The 18,378-nt window shown below is 36.7% G+C and overlaps 1 long non-coding RNA gene across 1 annotated transcript in view; it reads right to left on the reverse strand.

The window, feature by feature from the left end:
- Positions 1–542: 542 nt before the first annotated feature.
- LOC145669282 (uncharacterized) overlaps positions 543–18,378 on the reverse strand; it is a 50,007-nt gene continuing 32,171 nt past the window's right edge. The window contains exon 2 of the long non-coding RNA XR_014128181.1: positions 543–3,745. This is a non-coding gene — a long non-coding RNA (uncharacterized LOC145669282). The remainder of the gene's footprint in view (positions 3,746–18,378) is intronic.

An 18,378-nucleotide genomic window follows, 5' to 3' on the forward strand; every position in this document is an offset into this window, starting at 1 on the left:
TCGAGCTACATTTCAGCGCCTATTTAACTGTCTATTTTTTTAATTTTAAATGCCTATATGCATGCCTATTTTCCAGGTTTTTAGTGCCTGAACATCTGGTTTCTATTTATCACCTATCCCGAAAGAGGATACTCCTTTACTTCTTGCATATGAAACTTCGTACAGATTTCTAAAATACGGATATGAGGATTTTCTTTGAATTTCTCCTTTCCTCCCACATCCTCATTCCATCATTTGTTTCATAATCCTTCACATTCATTAAGCATCCGTCTTCTTTAGCCTATAGGCCTTAACCGTGGGACGTAAAACTTAAAGGTTTCATTTTGTTTGACGGATTTCAGACAGGCTTATGTAAAATAATAATAATAATAATAATAATAATAATAATAATAATAATAATAATAATAATAATAATAATAATAATAGGCTATTATTATTATTATTATTATTATTATTATTATTATTATTATTATTATTATTATTATTATTATTATTATTATTATTATTATTATTATTATTATTTTGTTGTATTATGATGGAGGCTATATAATTAAAAAATAATAATGTAACGTCATACGAGGGGTTGCCGATAAAGATTGAGCCTTACCAAGAAAAAATTGAGCTAGGAAGCTGAAACTCCCACACTATTCTACATATCCCCTAGTATAGGGTGACCAACCGTCCCCTAAAAACGGGATTGTCCCGTTTTTTCACTACCATTCCCGGTGTCCCGAAAAATTCTTCCGGGACGCCAAAATGTCCCGTATTTACATACATTGGGTACGAAAAATCTTTCCAATCGCTAAAATTTCATAATTTATATTATTATTTTCTAAGCTATGCGATTATATTGGAATATGTCTAATTACTGAGCAACGTCATTCCAACGTTTGCGATATTGGATGTGGTGGCTGCACTGTTTTCCCTCCTAGGCCTTCACCTCTAAGACTCCCACTTCGCAGACGACAGTGCAAGGGTCTGAAAGTCTCATAAAAACAAACTGTTTTTACTCTCTGTTTCGGGCGGTGGAAGGTTGAGACGCTCTCATCAGTACAGTACAGTGTTTCCGTGATTTGACTAAGATGTAACACCACTGGCGCAAAACCCGGGGGGATGAGGGGGATATGTCCCCGCCAATCTTGGAACTGGAGGGGACTGTCACCCCCAAAAATTAGATTAGATTTTTTTTTTTTTTTTTTTTTTTGAGAAATGTGACGACTTGTGTCCGATTGCCACAAAGGAAAGTGAGATGAAATTGATGTCCCCCAGAATAAGCCTCAAATTTGCCCGTCTCCCAATGTTGAAGACAACTGCTTTCCTGATTCTCCACAGCATTGTTGAATATCGCTTTAAAAAAAAAAAAAAAGATTGTGGGAACGATCTAAACCCCCCCCCCCCTCAATGTTGAAGACAGATTTGCGCCGCTGTGTAACACATTACGAAAGGGGAACAAAGGTACAGAACTATAAACGTGAAAGTAAAATGAAAACTAGTTGTAAGTGAAATAATGTTTAAAAGTAAGAAAATGCAAATGTAAGGAGTTGGAATCAGATGCTGACAGTAATTATAAATCCTGTGGGTGACAGATTTGAGCGCTCATATATTTTTAGTTATGTTTTCAAATATTTCATGTATTGTTAGCTGCTGATAGTTACTTGTTATCTAATTACATAGGATGGATAAAAAGTACTGGCAACTCTGCCGGTACGCGTCATCTAAGTGACGGAAAACAGCGAGGTGGCAGCGTCTGCGAAGGGAATGTCTGCTGAGGGACTGAGGTAAATGGAAATGCTGTGATGTCAGTCAGTGAACGAGGGCAGTGGCGCAAGATTGGTATCGCGAGTGGACGTGCTCTAAACGATGTTCACTAAAGAGGAACAGCGCTCGTGGATCAAAATTGAAGTGGCACGTGGTCGTAGTGCACAAGAATGTTATCAGGGACTGCGAAGCCTGTGGTAATTCAGCGTTGCCAAACCGCACCGTGGCGCGATGGGTTAAAATGCTTCGTGAAGGCAGGGAGAACGTGGAAGATCGCCAACGTTTTTGACGCCACGCTGTATCAGAAGGGCAGACTGTGAATGCACCATATTAGTGCGGTTTTTTGCAACACCATCTGCGTCTCGCACTTCGGAAAAAGTGCCCTGATCTTTTGGTACGGATCCCCATCATCTTGCATGACAATGCACGCTGTCACACAGCCAGTGCTGTGATGGATCTTTTACGTGCCTGGCAATGGGAGGTTCTGGAACATCCACGGTATTCGCCGGATATGTCTCCCTACAATTACGACCTTTTTGCCAAGATGAAGAAACCACTTCGTGGACAACGATACAACACCAGACAAGCCATTCTCAATGCCGTAGGGCGGTCACTGCAAGACATCACCAGAGAAGAAAGTGCTGACGGAGTACGGCGCCTTCCATACGTATGGTAGAACGTTGTGCACATGGGAGGGGGGGGGGTGAGTACATTGAAGGTATGTATCATGTATTTTCACGGTTAATACAGCCATTTGTGACTTATAATAGTCGTGCCATTACTTTTTGTCCATCCCTTGTAATTCCACAACCTTTTCAATAGGTTTAAAAAGAAAAAAATGTAAATTTGCACTTTTTTGTGAGAGATAAAAGAGAGAGAGAGAGAGAGAGAATGGAGATGCTAAAAATATATTTAGGAGAGCAACCTATCCAGAAATAAAAGGTGTCCCGTTTTTTCTAGTTGACGATTTGGTCACCCTACCCTAGTAGGTCAATGCATTTGTGACATATGTCCTGCAACTTTTTAAGTCCTTGTAAATAGAAGTATTTTGTCTACTGCTGTAACCACTCATCTGTAGCGTCAACTGCCGCTTGAACACACTGAAAACGGTGACCTCTGAGGTTTTTTCTTCGAGATTCGAGAACAGATGATAATCGGATGGAGCTAGGTCAGGTGGATAAGGGGGATGAGGCAACACTTGAAAGCCTAGGGTGGCCAATGTGTCCTGTCTTCCAGATGCCTGTGTGAGGAGAGACTATCGTGCAAAAGCAGAACACCTTTGGAGATTTTATCATGCGTTTATAACTTCCTCAAGAGACCACAGTAATATGCTGCGTTAATGGTTGCACCCACTGGAAGATAGTCCTTATCCCAAAAGATTCTTGTCATCTGTTTCCGTGCAGAGCTCTGCACACTGCACTTCTTTGGCGGCGGAGAACTGTTTCTTTATTCCTTAGACTGTTCTTTGGTTTCGGTATCATAACAATAGATCCATGTTTCATCGCCAGTTACGAATTTCTCCAAAAAATCAACCTCACTTCTGGCAAAATGTTCCAAAACTGTCCGCGAACTTTTCACTCATTTTGTTCCTTCGTCAGAAGTTTAGGGATCGCCTTTGCTGCAACCTCTCTCATATCGAAATAATATGAATAATGCTACCAACTCTTTCACGTTATATGCCGAAACATGTATTAATCCTTTCGGCTGATATTCGACGATCTTCCATCATTATGTTTTGAATGGCTTGCACATCTTCGGGAACAGATACAGAAACAGACTTGCCACTGGGTTTAACACTTTCAACATCAAAATTCCCAGTCGTGAAGTTCACCACCCAGTATTTGAAAGTTGCATATGACGGGCTTCGGTCCCCCAAACTTTGGTTCATTTCATCGTAGATCTGCGTCGCACCTTTTCCTCGAGGGAAGAGAAACTTCATGACGGTTTTCTGGACAGAAGCTTGCTTGAGGTGCAGTCATATTCGCTTCTGAAATGAAAAAGAAAACGATGATAAATATCATAGAACATTGCATTTTGCAACATCTATTATTATTATTATTATTATTATTATTATTATTATTATTATTATTATTATTATTATTATTATTATTATTATTATTATTATTATTATTATTATTTAGAGATATGAAAATCTAAAACAAGAGAAACAAAAATCTAATTTAATTTTATAATAGAAAATTGTTGCACCATTTTATACGTGAATATACAATTTAATGGAGTCCGAGCTACGTATCTTTGCACTAAAATTCTAAAGCATGTATGCTACTATTTTACAAGTGTCCCACAATAGAAAACTTCCATCCTCGTTTTTTATATACTATACTGCAATCCTAACAGAAATCTTTATAAATGTGCCGTCTTTTGTTTAAACAAATGGAAAGAAAAAAAACGTAAATGAAACAAGTAAATTGATTAGAGTTCATACTTGTGTGTCTTCTAAAGAAAATGTGTCCATCAAGTTTTACTCAGGTCAGTTGTTTTATTCCTAAGTTTTTGAAAGGGGAGGGGGAAAACATCTATAGGAAGATATTTGGCATTTACTGGCAACTATGCATTGGATACATAACTTAAGCAAAGATTTACTACACTTTTTTTTTTTTTTTTTATCCCATGTTGGTCTCCATTTACAACATAAAAATAGTCGCAATGTTTATACAAATCTTAGCTTTAATTTGAGATTAAGGGGGATTAAAAATAATACAACTCCAATGAAACTATGCTATGTGTAATTGAAAATAGTAAAAAAAAAAAAAAAAAAAAAAAAAAAGACCTTTGGGAATCATGTATACAGAAATATAACAATATGATTAAAAATTTATAGGTAGTCAGAACTCCTAAAGCTACCACAGTATTTACGGAAAAATACTTTGCCTATTCTTAAAATCAGATGAGATATAAAGGAGAAAAAAAAAAAAGAATGAAATTAAATTTTAGCCTCAGTAAAAAGATCAACCGAACAAAGCAACATTCTTATAAATTTTGTCTCTTTCTTTACTCTATTGAGAAAAAATCGTTCTTCCATTTTAGCACTAATTCGCCGTCTTGTCTTAGTAAGCGATAAAACTCTCCCCCTTTTGAATACCAAAAAGGGATATTTTGATCACAACTTCCATTTCTCGTTTTCTCTATATCTTCCGGGGGTTGTTTATGAGAGTCTGTTGTTGCACATCTACAACCTTTGGTGGTAGTAAGTAGAATCAGCAAAATTTGTAGATGGATGGATGGATATTCCTTTTTCTTTTTCTTTTTTTTTCATCCTTTCTTTTTAACTGGCGGGCAAAAGAGCAGGTCAATACGCAGGAATCCATCTCGAATCCAGCCGGAGATGGTTGGTGGTGGGTCTTCGATTTTCTGTTGATCGATTACAGGAAGGGGAAAGATGGAACGTGACATTCGTGGCCCTGTGCTGTGTAGTAGAGGATATATCAGGGACAGAGGTCGACCAGAGACGCTCCAAGTATGTATGTGGGCTGGTTGAAAGGATCTCCGGCTATGAAATATCATGAATATTTTAAAAGAATGATGGTAAATGCGTAGGGGATAATATGCCAGTTGCGTGTAATATGATGGCGATGGTCAATGATATATTTCTTATTACGAAATAACACTATTTCCCCCCTTTAAGTACATGAGTGCTTCTTTGGTGTAAAATCAAATAATTTTATAAGGTATCAAAATGTTGATTACCCTACATATCTGTGTCAAAAATTTGACTTCCGGATACTATACAGACTCATCCCGTAACAGTGTATTCAATGGATACTAATTGATGTGTAATGAAACTATAATTATTCAATATTTGAGCGGATCGGCTGAACATAATGATAAGGGCCACTTCCAGTGAAATCGAGTTATTAGGTGGAATGGGTTGAGATTGAACCACAGAAGAGTATGTAGGTAGTTTAGTTTCGGAAATGTATCTGCAGGTGACAGGAAGGCTTGTTTGGTATGTCATTGCGTTGGATTGCATGGGAATGTTGAAACTTCTTTCCCGTTTACTCGAAAGTTTAGAAAGCATTGGGCACGGTGGCTCAGTGGTAGAGCATTTACCTCTGGTACATGGGGTCCTTGGTTCGGTCCCAGCTCGCACTAAGCAAACTTTGTGGTGGACAAACACCGAGTGGTGGGTTTTCTCGGGGTTCTGTTTTCTCCCACTTTTTCATTCCATTATTTCCTTCATTTTTCAACATAACCGTCTCCTTTAGCCTAGCCGGCATAATCATGGGACGTAAAACTTAAAGATTTAATTTCATTTTTCATTTTCGAAAGTTAGAAAACCTGACATACCATTATGTTTCCCCGCTGATCATTTGTATATCTACTTGGTACCCAAATCTTAATAGTAAATGTATCTCTTTGGTCCAGTTCTATACATCTTTTAGAATCACATAGAAAGGAACTGATCACTCTACCTCTGCTCTACTAGCATTTGTTCTCTCCGTTGTTCTAGTTGGTAGCGCACGTCTTTGGTACATAGAGGCCTGGGTTTGATTCTCGGAGAGAAAGTATGGAAATTTATAAAGCATTATACGATTTTATAGTTTTTTATCTGATAAAATTGGCAACTACTGAAAGATGAAAGCAAACACTTATGATTAACTCAACAATGCCAAAACCACGGGATTTTGTTACAGAGACGACAGGGCGACACCGTGATATCGTAAATCACAAAAGTGATCTCAGATCTCTTTCTGTTGGGTTTCAAATTGTTATTTTTCCTGGGCCAAGATGTAAAACTCTCAAGAACTGTATTGTTGCGCCACTATACTTTCGGATCCATTTTATATTCCGAGATAGGAGGCGTGTTTTGTTTCACTATTGTTTCTATACTTGCACCGATATGACTGACGCTGACATGTCCCATTCTTACTTTATAGGGGACGTGAGTCACAACGAAATTTTAATGAAACGCTCAAACAGCTAGGGATGCGCACGAGACGAGTCGAGACAGGATTTTCCTGACAAAATTCGAGTCGAGACACGGTTCTTTCAATAGAAAAATATATATTTTTCGAGTCGAGACATCACTTTTACAGCACATTTTCGAGTCGAGACAGCCACAAATCTTGTCTCGTGCGCTTCCCTACAAACAGTTTGACCTATGCAGATTGTCTCTTTGAGTGTTCACAAGAATATTAGTTGTTCCACACGTTTTCCACATTTTTCTTCCTATTCCTCCTGACTTCTCTTTATTAAAATGTTCTTTTTTCCCACTTTCGATTTGGCCCCTGTCGGCGGCGATAGCCACCTAGCCATCTGGGCCAGTCCGGGCCTGCTGTATATACCTATGAATTTAAGAAACCTTTACTCAAATAACAATAATATTACTATTTCATAACTTAACAACATCATCCATAGATAAAATTAGTTATCTTTTGTTAAAAAAAAAAAAAAGTATTTATATCTATGTAACAGATCATTAGACAAAACTAATGTTCTTGTACGTAATATTGTAAGTTTGTTGATTGATCTGTCAAACTGGGATAGAAAAGCTAAGCAGAAATTAACTATTCATCTGTGGAAAAGTGTTTAAGAAGAAGTACGAAGGACGCTCATTATATAACTTAACTGAAGTTCAAGGTAAGCCACATAAGTCTTGATTATTAAGCTTGCCAACATACTCGATCAAGAATAAATTATCATCATTTTGTTTTTCCTTTGTAGAGTTAAAAACAATCTATCTACATTATTGCGTGCGTGCTAAAGTACTAATGAGACTTCTCGCAGATGATTGTTGTTTGCCTGAATCAAAAGAATTTTCTTCCATCTAACTAGTAAGAAAAGAGGTGAAAAATGATGAAGAATTCAACAGTGTGATGTGATCTTGAACAGACAAGGAACATAATATTTCAACTCCTTCAAATTGGAAATCGAAGAATATTCTCAAAATATGTGACAACAGTCACAATGTTGTCTCGGTAAAATAAAGTTGAGTTGAAAGTATGTAGCTCTAATCTTGAAATTCATACAATCTTAAGTATTATCTTGAAGTTGAATTCTAAGTATGTACCTCTAATCTTAAGCATTATTTAGCCCTTCTTGATTTCCTAATTTAATCCAATTTTGAAAGATTATTTAAATGTTTACGACTACCTACAAAAGAACCAACTCTCTATATTACAGTAAAGAGGTCACAATAACAAAAGCCAATATAATGAAACATTCAGAACTGTGAACGTTTATTTTTAGGCCCCTCCTTTTTCTCTATTTAACATCTATTAGACATTTCATTTTAACAAATTTCGAACTTTCAGTATAACGATTAAAAAAAAAATCTTTTCTCTTTGCCTATATTTTGCTTTATTTTCTCAAAATGAAATTGAAATTTACCCTATTTTACAATATATATTTTTTTTATTATGTTATTTTATTATTCAGGTAGTATGGTAGCCACTCTTCAAATGTGTATACGATTGGTCGAGTAGGATAGCAATTTAAAAGTAACCAATAAGCGTTATATTTCATTATCTTCGAATACAAGAAATAAAGAACCGAGTCGTAACCAAGATTGGTTCTCTCTTATTGTAAAATAATAAAAAATAAGTATAATTATTAGACTAGAACTTCCAGATTATGCAATGCATAAGTGTCATAAGTCACAGAAAGGGTTTGTCCGTCCGTCCGTCTATCGAAAAGTATCAGGTAAAAACAGTAAGAGATATCGAGACGCGCAGGGGTGCCTACAAGGGGAGGATATGACGCAAATTGCGTCATTGAAATATAGGGGGGGTAAAAATCTATATAAATATGTTTGAGGGGGTGTAATAATTAATGGAAAATAAGATTTTATTTTCATGGAAGAACACCTACGGATAACACAATGCATATTTTTTTCTTTTGTCCTTTATACCACGATACTGGGATGGGGTAAGTCAGACAGTTGGAGGGTGCGTCATGGACATAAGGGGGGTGGGCACCACTGGAGACGCGTACGGTTTTTCGTAATCGATTCATCATCTCAAGAATAGGCTCCATCTCCTCCGCTAACTCCCTATTCAAACTAGAAATAATTCAAATTAGTCATTTCCGATTTATAGGTTTATCGCCATAGAACGAAAACGTTAACAGATAGTGAAAAACACTTTTCTTTTTGGCAACGATTCAGCGTCTTAAAAGCAACTTACCGTGACTATCCCGAACACTTTACCCAAACCGGAAGTGGTACAAATTTTATATTACTTCCGGTTTCAATCCTGATTTCCACAGAGCAAGAACGGTTTTCTGCAATCGATTCATTGTCCCAAGATTTCTCCCTTCATCTAGCTGGTGTCTCCTCAATTTTAGGAGCAGTAAACTTCTTTACAACCGTAATTAACATGCGAACTCCAGGATTAACATGAGAACTAATATCATTGTTCGTTTCATCAGTGGTTGTTACTGCCATTTTACTTGTATTATCACTTCCTGTTTTAGTGAGTGCTATTAAGGTACTCTTAACTGATTGAAATCTTAATAGATTCCATCTTCTTCATTAACTCTCTATTCAAACCGGAAGTGGTTAGAATTAGTCATTTTCAGTTTCAACACTTAACGCCATAGAACAAAAATGGTAACAGATATCGACAAGCGTTTTTCTGCAAACGATTCAGGGTCTCAAGAGGACATACCATCACAACCTGCAATGCTATATCAAACCGGAAGTGGTTGAAATTTACTACTACTTCCGGGTTTAATATTGATTTCTCTAGAGCTAAAACGGTAAGAGAAATTGAGATGCAGTTATATCTTCACTAATAATGCCTCTTAGGTGCGGAAAACTATAGGAAAATATAAAATAGACATACAAACGGACTATACTTGATTAGTAAGTGAAATATTACACGTTAATCGAGATATATTTTCTTTCTCTGGAAAAAGAAGTATAATTTGAAAATACCAAGAGTACTGTAGTTATGTCCACAAACAATTTGTATTAGAACGAAAAACAAACAAACAAACAAACAGAAATAACTGTAAAAGGAGCAGATGTAAGGCACTTTCCTTACATCGCCCAAATAGAAGCCATCTGTTTGGTCAGCGCCTGTTTGTGATGTCTAATCTTATGATTGGCTATGACACCACAGAATTGTAGTTATTAATTCGTAAATCTACATGATTTTACGCATTTAAAAATGTTTCATATAATGCACTAGTATTTATTAAAATATCCGTAAAGAATTGAAATGTATTTAAATAATTCTTTGCTTTATTTTATTAGTATGTGCTATTTGTTCAGTTTAAGTTTTCTTGTGCTTGATTACCTAATATATTTTACAATATAAATTACTTGAATATATCATATATGTATTTGAGGGTTATTTGCTAGTTTTTGATAAACTGTGTTGCTGGAATCAAAACTAACAGAAGGACCGCCGCACAAAAAAGTTGATCAACTACCGGTATCGTCATAAGGGTGTTTTGAGTCTTCACTTATCAAATCTCACAAGTAGCATTGACACAGTGTGTACCGCGTGAAGGAGTTTGCTTTGATTTTTGGTAAACTAAGCTCCTTAACAAGCTAAATTTTACCAAGCTGTCTTCAACGGCGCAACTTTTCAGAATTTATGTGGGTGCATATCAATGGTGGGACGTGTTAGCCTATATGTTTTCAGGGAAGTCTCGGTTTTGATTGATTTATTTTTAGTTAAAATCTTTTATGAACACTATCATAAAGCGCTGTGCTGTGATAACGTAAAATACACCGGTACTATAAGGATAAGTTGGGGCTGCTCTAGCTCAGTCGGTAACACGGCTGACTTAAACTCAAGAGAAACTGGTTCAAATCTTTGTCCGAACTAAAAATCTTGTGGGTGCGGCTCCGGAGTATCCACGTAGTCGGCGCGCATGGCTGTCTTTAATGGTATAGCATTTTACCTCAAGAAGTATGTTTAAGATGAATGAATATCTGAAAATTAAAAATAATAATAATAATAAATATTCAAGGGTTTAGGGTTCATCAAGTAGAAAGACATTAATATCATTTTAGGATTGCATTCTACGGACAGATTAGTGTTTTCCAATCTGAGCATTATACTAACCTGCTGATCTTAATAGTACTTCCGGTTAGTGTTTCTTTCAGAAACAATGTTCCGGGGGGGCACACTTAGTACTGCGGGGGCACTGCTGGTACTATTCTATTTATTATTATATTATAGACGTATTATTTTGATCTCCTGCGGGGGGTACTCTCAGAACTTCGGGGGGAGAGCAGCACCCCAAAAAACATGTCTGGAATAAACACTGCTTCCGGTAGTCTATCTAGCAAGGATGATAACAGTAATTAATCCCATAGTAATATACGAGGAACAACCTTTTTCAACTTGCGGCACACTACGGGTGTTATTTGGATTCTCGCGGCACACTTATAGATATTATTTGTAAATATAAAACACAGTGTTTTTTTTTTTTTTCTGTGATTATTGATCTCCTATTCACAGAGAAGAAAGCTCGAACACTGATTTTCCCCCGTGGTAAATCATTATGCTTATTTTTCATTTAAAAATAGAAAACAATTGCGATGAAATATTGGACTCTCAAGTTTTTAAAAATACGCTTTCTTTTTAAAAACTGTATCCAACCTTTTTACTAAGAAGGAAGATCACTAAATAACGAACGAACAAACAAATCTCTTTTACTTTTAAAACGCAAATGTAGGTAATTTGTCGAAAGGATTGAATGATATTTTAAATTTTCAAGTTGCGAAATAGACTGCAACAATAAAGAAGCAATAATGGTCATAACAATGATAATCATTTTTTTCAACATTAGAAATGTACAGAACAGTAACACGGTATGAAACTTAAAATTGTAGATTCATAGTAGAGGTTCATAGTAATGTGAAATACAAATATACATTTTTCCCTACGTTTCACAATTTGATTGCTATAAAATTAATAATTTTGATTTGATTCTTCGCGGCACACCAACGGTCCATTCACGGTACACCGGTTGGGAAACGCTGGTCTGTATCTTGAGTTCAATTTAATGGACCATTTTCATTGGCGTCTCTGGCATGTAAAATTTGGGGGGGGGGACATCAAAGGATTTTTTTTTTTTTTTTTTTTACATTCGCTCAGTCGCGTTACTCTTAGTCGGTTACCTAGAGCATTCGAAAACCGACGAGTTATCATCATTGCGAATGATTTCTATAGTAGTTTTGTTTTTTTTTTCTTTATTTCCATAAGTGAAAAAAGAAAAAATAGGAAAATTTGGGAGGGAAACGATAGGGAAGGGAAAGAGACCAAAAAAGGGAAAATTTACAAAAACGAAAAACAAACAAAAAACAAACAAAAAAAACTAAGAATTTAACAAATAAGTTTGAATCTAGATTGCTTGTTTTTTTGTGTATTTCTGTGTGTGTGTTTGGTATCTGTGTTCTCTGCGTATTTATGTTCAAAGGAAATGATCTAACTGCTAGTATCTAAATAAATTAAATTAAAATAAAATATTGAATATTTCGTATTTCAAAATATTGGGGGGACGCGTCCCCCCGTCCCCCCCGCCAGAGACGCCCATGACCATTTTCATTAACGGACCCGATTCCTATTTTTTGACCAGCTATATCCTGGTCAAAATTGATGGCGATACATCAAATAGTTCTTGAGACTTTGTGTGTCCTGGACAAACACAAGGATAGACAGAAAATATATAAAGGTGCTTTCGGTAAACGAAACTTCTCGCAGACTCCTTGCAGACGAATCTCCTGGACAGCTATTATCGCCGCCGGCTAAATGACGCACTTCAAATATCTGAATGAGATCAACGGCCATTCTCGCGACGGCTAGGCCATTAATTCTATAGTGACCGCGAGAACTCGTGAAGCTTGGACTCTACACCAAACATAGAACTGCTTTTTTTACCTCACGCGTGATGATGCATCGGAAGAATTAGGCACGATTCGTGGAGCTGCTTTCCGGACTCATACTTGAGAAAACGTGTAACAACAAAGATGCACCAACAACGTTGTCAAATTTAGAAGACATGGGGTGCTATCAATAAAACGGAGAAGTTACTCATTACGCCCAATTTTGAAGTAGCTACTCGCATTGGTATCAATAAAAAGAGAACTGAGCACTAGTCGTCTCGGCTGACCTCGAAGAAGCCCCGCCCTTTTGAAGTAACCACACCTCTATTCTCGAGCCGAGTAACTACTCCGCGTTTGATATCAATAAAAATCAAAGACTCTTCTGTGATGCTAGTAACTTCTCCAAATTTGTGGAGCAAGCTAAATAGGTGACTCCGTGCGAAATATGGCAGAGTATATGATTGTTTTGCTATGTAGCAAAATTTATAAATTGCATAGAAATGTTGCAAATGGAGATTACAAAAAACATAGGTTCATGAAAGAAAATGTAGAGCAGTTAGCATAGTACAACATTTTTTAGGAGAATCAATGGAAATTTGGGGTGATGCACTACGTAATGATGAGAAGATGCGGGTTTTCTTGCTTTACGTGAGTGATCCGGGATTCCAGGTCTGAATATCAGGGGATTCTGTTGTGGCTCAAAGTACTGTGTCTATGACTACAAGTGTAATGGATGCGATTATTGCGAAATCTGAAAATTGATTGTTTCCGGAGGTGTGTGTAATATTCAAACAGCAAAGACAGAGTGGCAAGAACAATATACATTTCCGGGTGCTATCGGAGCACTTGACTATACACACGTGGCAATAAAGAAACCTAGTATTTTGGAGACGAATACGCTAATAGGAAGAGCTCCTTCGTGGCTAAGCGGATAGCGTACATGCCTTTGGCATGAGAGACCCGCGTTCGATTCCCGGCGGGAGCTCATATGGTTCGGATTCCAAGTTAATCAGTGGGTCCCGTCTCATATAGCCTCGCTACTGAAAAGGACATTAAACTCAAAATCAACTCAACTCAACGCTGATAGGAAGGGTGCATACATGAGAATGTATATTTTTTATGCCAAGGCGAAAGGGGACACGTATTGTGTGGAAAACGCAATCAGATGGACGTGCTTTACGACGTGAGTGGCTGGACTATTTAAAAAAGGAAACAAAGAGACCAAGTGTCTGATTTCGTTCTTAAAGCCAAACAATCTTGGACAACACGTGATATGCGCTTGTCGTGCTAATCTTGATATTGCTGGATTCCAACCAACATCCATCAGTTCCAAGAGGTTCGTTCCCGTGGTTTCAGTATTACTTTCTTGTTTCCCGTTTCCTTTTTCAAATTATTATTATTATTATTATTATTATTATTATTATTATTATTATTATTATTATTATTATTATTATTATTATTATTATTATTATTTTGTTAATGCTCGCTCGGATATTAAAGATTCTCTTTTGGATTTGTGTCTCATTTGTAGATGTATTTGATATTTCGTTGCATTTCACTGTAATTGCCTTCAAAGCTTCGGCTTTCCTTCGTTTACTTTCTGGTAACTGTGACTTTGAAAGTACCACTGGAACTTTTATAATATCCACAAATGCACTTTAATTGAAACTTTCGTTGCTACTTGTCCCTTCCATGGCGTTTAGGATACTGCGCCAGAAGTTACCCACAACGAAATGACCGCCCAACAGATGGGAGAAATGAGTAACTACTTCTTTTATTGATACGACTCAGTGCTACGTGCAGAGGAAGCGCGAGTAAACGTTCATAAATCTGGAGCAGACTAGACCTGAATAGTGGCTTGTTTTATTGATACGAAATTGAGGGAGGAGATTACTCCAGGTGTAGTTACTCCGATTCTCGAGCAGGACTTCTCAGGAGTAGTTACTTATTTTTATTGATATCACCCATGGTGAACAAGCGACAAAAAATTAGCACATGAACACAAACAATTATTCGAATTAAATGGTAACAATAATAATAGCAAAAATATAAAACAACGACAACAACAGTGGCAACAAAAATAAACAAAACGTAACTTGGTAGCAATCTGACAACACTGCACTCTCAGATGTTCAGCGTATAGCACGAGAGACGACACTGACAAAATATCATGAGTGGAGGTTGTGGAGGTTGACAACCAGGACATATCGTGGCGTTCTATTGCGTGCTAAAACAGGTAGATCTAAGTCAACCTTCAAGACTCTGTGCGATCACTATAGTTTGCCTGAGGGTGTTTCTCTACATTTTAACTCAAGCAAGTCCCCATTGCCTCACGCAAATGGATTGACATAGAGACATTCTATACTCTTACTGATCTTCATTACTGTACCACGTGGGTTAACCAATTTTCAGAAAGCACCTCAAACCCATTAGAATAAAGTTTAAGACGTACTGCATTTGGACAATATTTACTACAGCTTAGTAAAATTTGTGAATACAGAACCCGTTGTTACTGACCCAGACAAATGTCGAGCTAATACTCTAGCTAAAAATCTGAGCAAGCTAAAACATCAAACTAAAGTGCCATACTACAATTAGAATCACCTCGTAAATTAATATTTACCAGCTTTCGTATGTTTGGGTTGGCAATTACTCATCATATGTGAAAAAAAAAGTAGATTTTTACTCCGCCCACAGATCGATGGAATTCCCCCTATGTTGCATCATCACAACAATATCTTTCTCACGAACAGTCATAGAGAAAGAGAAAAATCGAGATGCAAGATGACGTCACCGCTCAGTTCAATTCAACGTATTTTGAGCGCGCTGCAGCATCGGAAAGAATTTCGGCGTCCTTGATGCATAAGCACTCCCGGATCTGATGGATCAGACCTACAGCGCGGTTCGTTGGCCTTGCTTTTGCTGCATGACATCATGTGCACATTAGAGTAATTTCGTGTTTGTTTCATCATCCACGTAATTTGAATGCTATATAATTTGATAAGATTTTTGTTTTTATTCACGATCATGTTCCCGAGGACCACACGTTGTTCGCTGTCTGTGCTCGTCATACATACGTAACTTTTATATACATGCAATAAGTCGATGCTATAGCAACGTGTCATGCTTGTGGATATTATGTACAAGAATAAGATTGTATTTGTTAACTTTTAGTAATTCCATCTAGTCTGTGCCTATCCTTCAAGTTCGAAAAGACAAGTTTAATGTAGCTGAGTGAGACAGGTACTACGTATTTCCTATCTCTTCCTTTTGCAGTTTTACAAATGAATGTTGTGCAGTCAGCGGCTAATCTGCTGTCCTTTTCATTTCACATATATTTAATGCAATATTTGCAACAGCTTTTATCACGACACATCTTCGTTCTGAAGTATTTATTCTGTTTCTGATTCTCAATTGAGCATCCTCAAAGAGGATATTAACTTGACTCATTGTATTTGTGAGTACTTAAATTTATTTACTGAAGAAAATGAAGGAAAGAAAAATACATATAATAAGGTAAAATTGCAATTGTATATACTTCCAAATGTGGAAGAATACATAAAAAAATATAAAGAAGTAACAAATGCCCGTACATGTTATTACGGGCAGTATTTTTCGTACCTCCTACGTCTTTCATAAGAGAATTCGTCCGAACTCGAAGTCACGAACACCTCATATGGACATCTTGGCGAATCATCTTCATCCTATTTTCTTCCCTTCTAGGTCAAATATTAAACACGCGCTTAAACACGTTTAATTACTTCAAATGTAAAGCCCAAATAGCAAACTCACAGTCCAAACTCACAATTCTACCGAAGTCAAATTTCTTTTTCTATTTCAACCAGCTAAAATATAAGATTTAGTATCCCAAGTAAACGCCTATTTAAATAACATGGAGATTTTTCTTTTAATTTCCCCTTTAGACACTCTAAGAACTAAAAATACTCAGCTTCGGCAATTTTTCTGTAGTTTACTTCTGGAAGGATACAATCATGCCAAATTTAATCATTGTAGCCCTACAGTAAGTGCCTAAACATTTTGGAGTGTAGAAGAAGAGTCCCATATAAATAACATGGGAAAGATTTTTCAGTTCCCCATAAAACCACTTTAAAGTTGAAAATTTTATTTTTGGTGATTTTCTTAAATAAACTTATAGAAAATATTCCGTTTTATTCTTAGCCAAACCGGTCGCATTGCTCCAACAAAAATGTCATTTGTTTACGTGTCAAGCAAAAACATTTTTTATATTTAAGTAAAGTCACATCGTAAAAAGTGATTCTAATTTTATACACTTTTTGCGGGACGTCATCCGCACTTGATGAATATATTAAGTCCCGAAACATTTCGTAAATGACAATGACTCTTTTTCAGTTATTCAAGCAAAACGCAACTACTCTTTGCAAAATAGGACACAACTTCGCAAAACTTGATTTGCACCTTTTCAGTTATAAAATGATGGAATATAAATCAGAAATTTCTGCAAAGCCCCTGTAAGTTTTCGCTTTGTACTTTGCACTTTTCATTTGTTTTTCATGAAACAGAAATCCTGCTGCAAATTTCAAAACGCAAAGTGAAAAGTTGCAAAATTTAATGGTGGAAGTATTACTTTGCAGTCCTTTGCATCAAGTAGGTTTTTATTCTGATTATTTTAAAGTCTATGCTAACTCATTTCTCTTATATTATTTACGATACATAATTTCCAAGTAACAGGAAAAAAAAAAAAGAATAAAATATCCGGAAGAAGCTGGACATTAATCCTGTATTGAATTTACTTGGCACATCCATGTTCAAATTTCTTTAACCCTTTCAGAAATAATTATTATCGTTGGACTGGAATCTGCTTTCAATTCAAATCCTTTCAAGTTTTCTGCTCTTTTAGTGTTAATAGACAAATCAGAGTCTGGTCTGTGGGTGGAGACATGTGTACTGAAGCCATAACTTTTTAAAAATAGTATCTATTTAACTTTTTTTTTTTTTTTTTTTTACAAAAGCAAAACACATTTTCTCTCAACCCTTCTTTAGCTCGCTCAACAAATTTCAGTGGTAATCTGTTTGGCCCTTCAGATGATATCTGTTTGAGTGTTCAGGCCAAAAACAGGTTCTAGCACACCTGCCTTAGTGTAACTAGATGAGGCCACTAGGCAAGTTAGGCTTCGATTCCGGAAAGAAAGAGGCACCAGAGATGTTATTGGGTTGATGAAAATTATATCAGAACAAATTTTCGACGTCAACGAAGAGTTTAGTTTGTGTCACATTGACTGGCAAAAAGCTTTTGATCGGGTCAATTGGAAATACTTAAAGAAATCGGAGTCTACTGAACGAACCGTGAACTCATTCGCAACCTGTACACATGACAAACAGTGAAGTTGCGCCTAAACCATGGAGAAACCACAATGTGAAGATTGGAACAGGAGTCAGACAAGGATGTAGTATGTCATTCCAATTGTTCAACGTTTGCAGTGAATGCTTAATGCAGGAAGCAGTAATGGAAGTTGGAGATTTCAACCCAGACAGCATGTTTGCTTACCGCAAGCTTGCCTGTTGCTTTTATTTGATTTTATTTCGCTTTGGCTTATACACAAAAGCTTATTTCTGCTTAGCGCAAGCTGTAGTGCGGGCAACCCACGCTTCACTTGCGAGACGCTTTTCTTTAGATTGAAGTAAAAAACCAGCGCGCGTTCGATTTTCAGTTGTTCTCAAAAACCACGTGACGCTGACCTCAACTTTCGGCGACAAGGTAGTGTTCGCGTTGTTAGCGTCTTGTTAGCATTCAGCTTGAATAAAGGACAAACTTAATTATTTCTTTTTAATTGTGC

The sequence above is a fragment of the Thermobia domestica genome, chromosome 13, assembly GCF_964235325.1.
Source record: "Thermobia domestica chromosome 13, izTheDome1.hap1.1, whole genome shotgun sequence".
Classification (NCBI taxonomy): Eukaryota; Metazoa; Arthropoda; class Insecta; order Zygentoma; family Lepismatidae; genus Thermobia; species Thermobia domestica.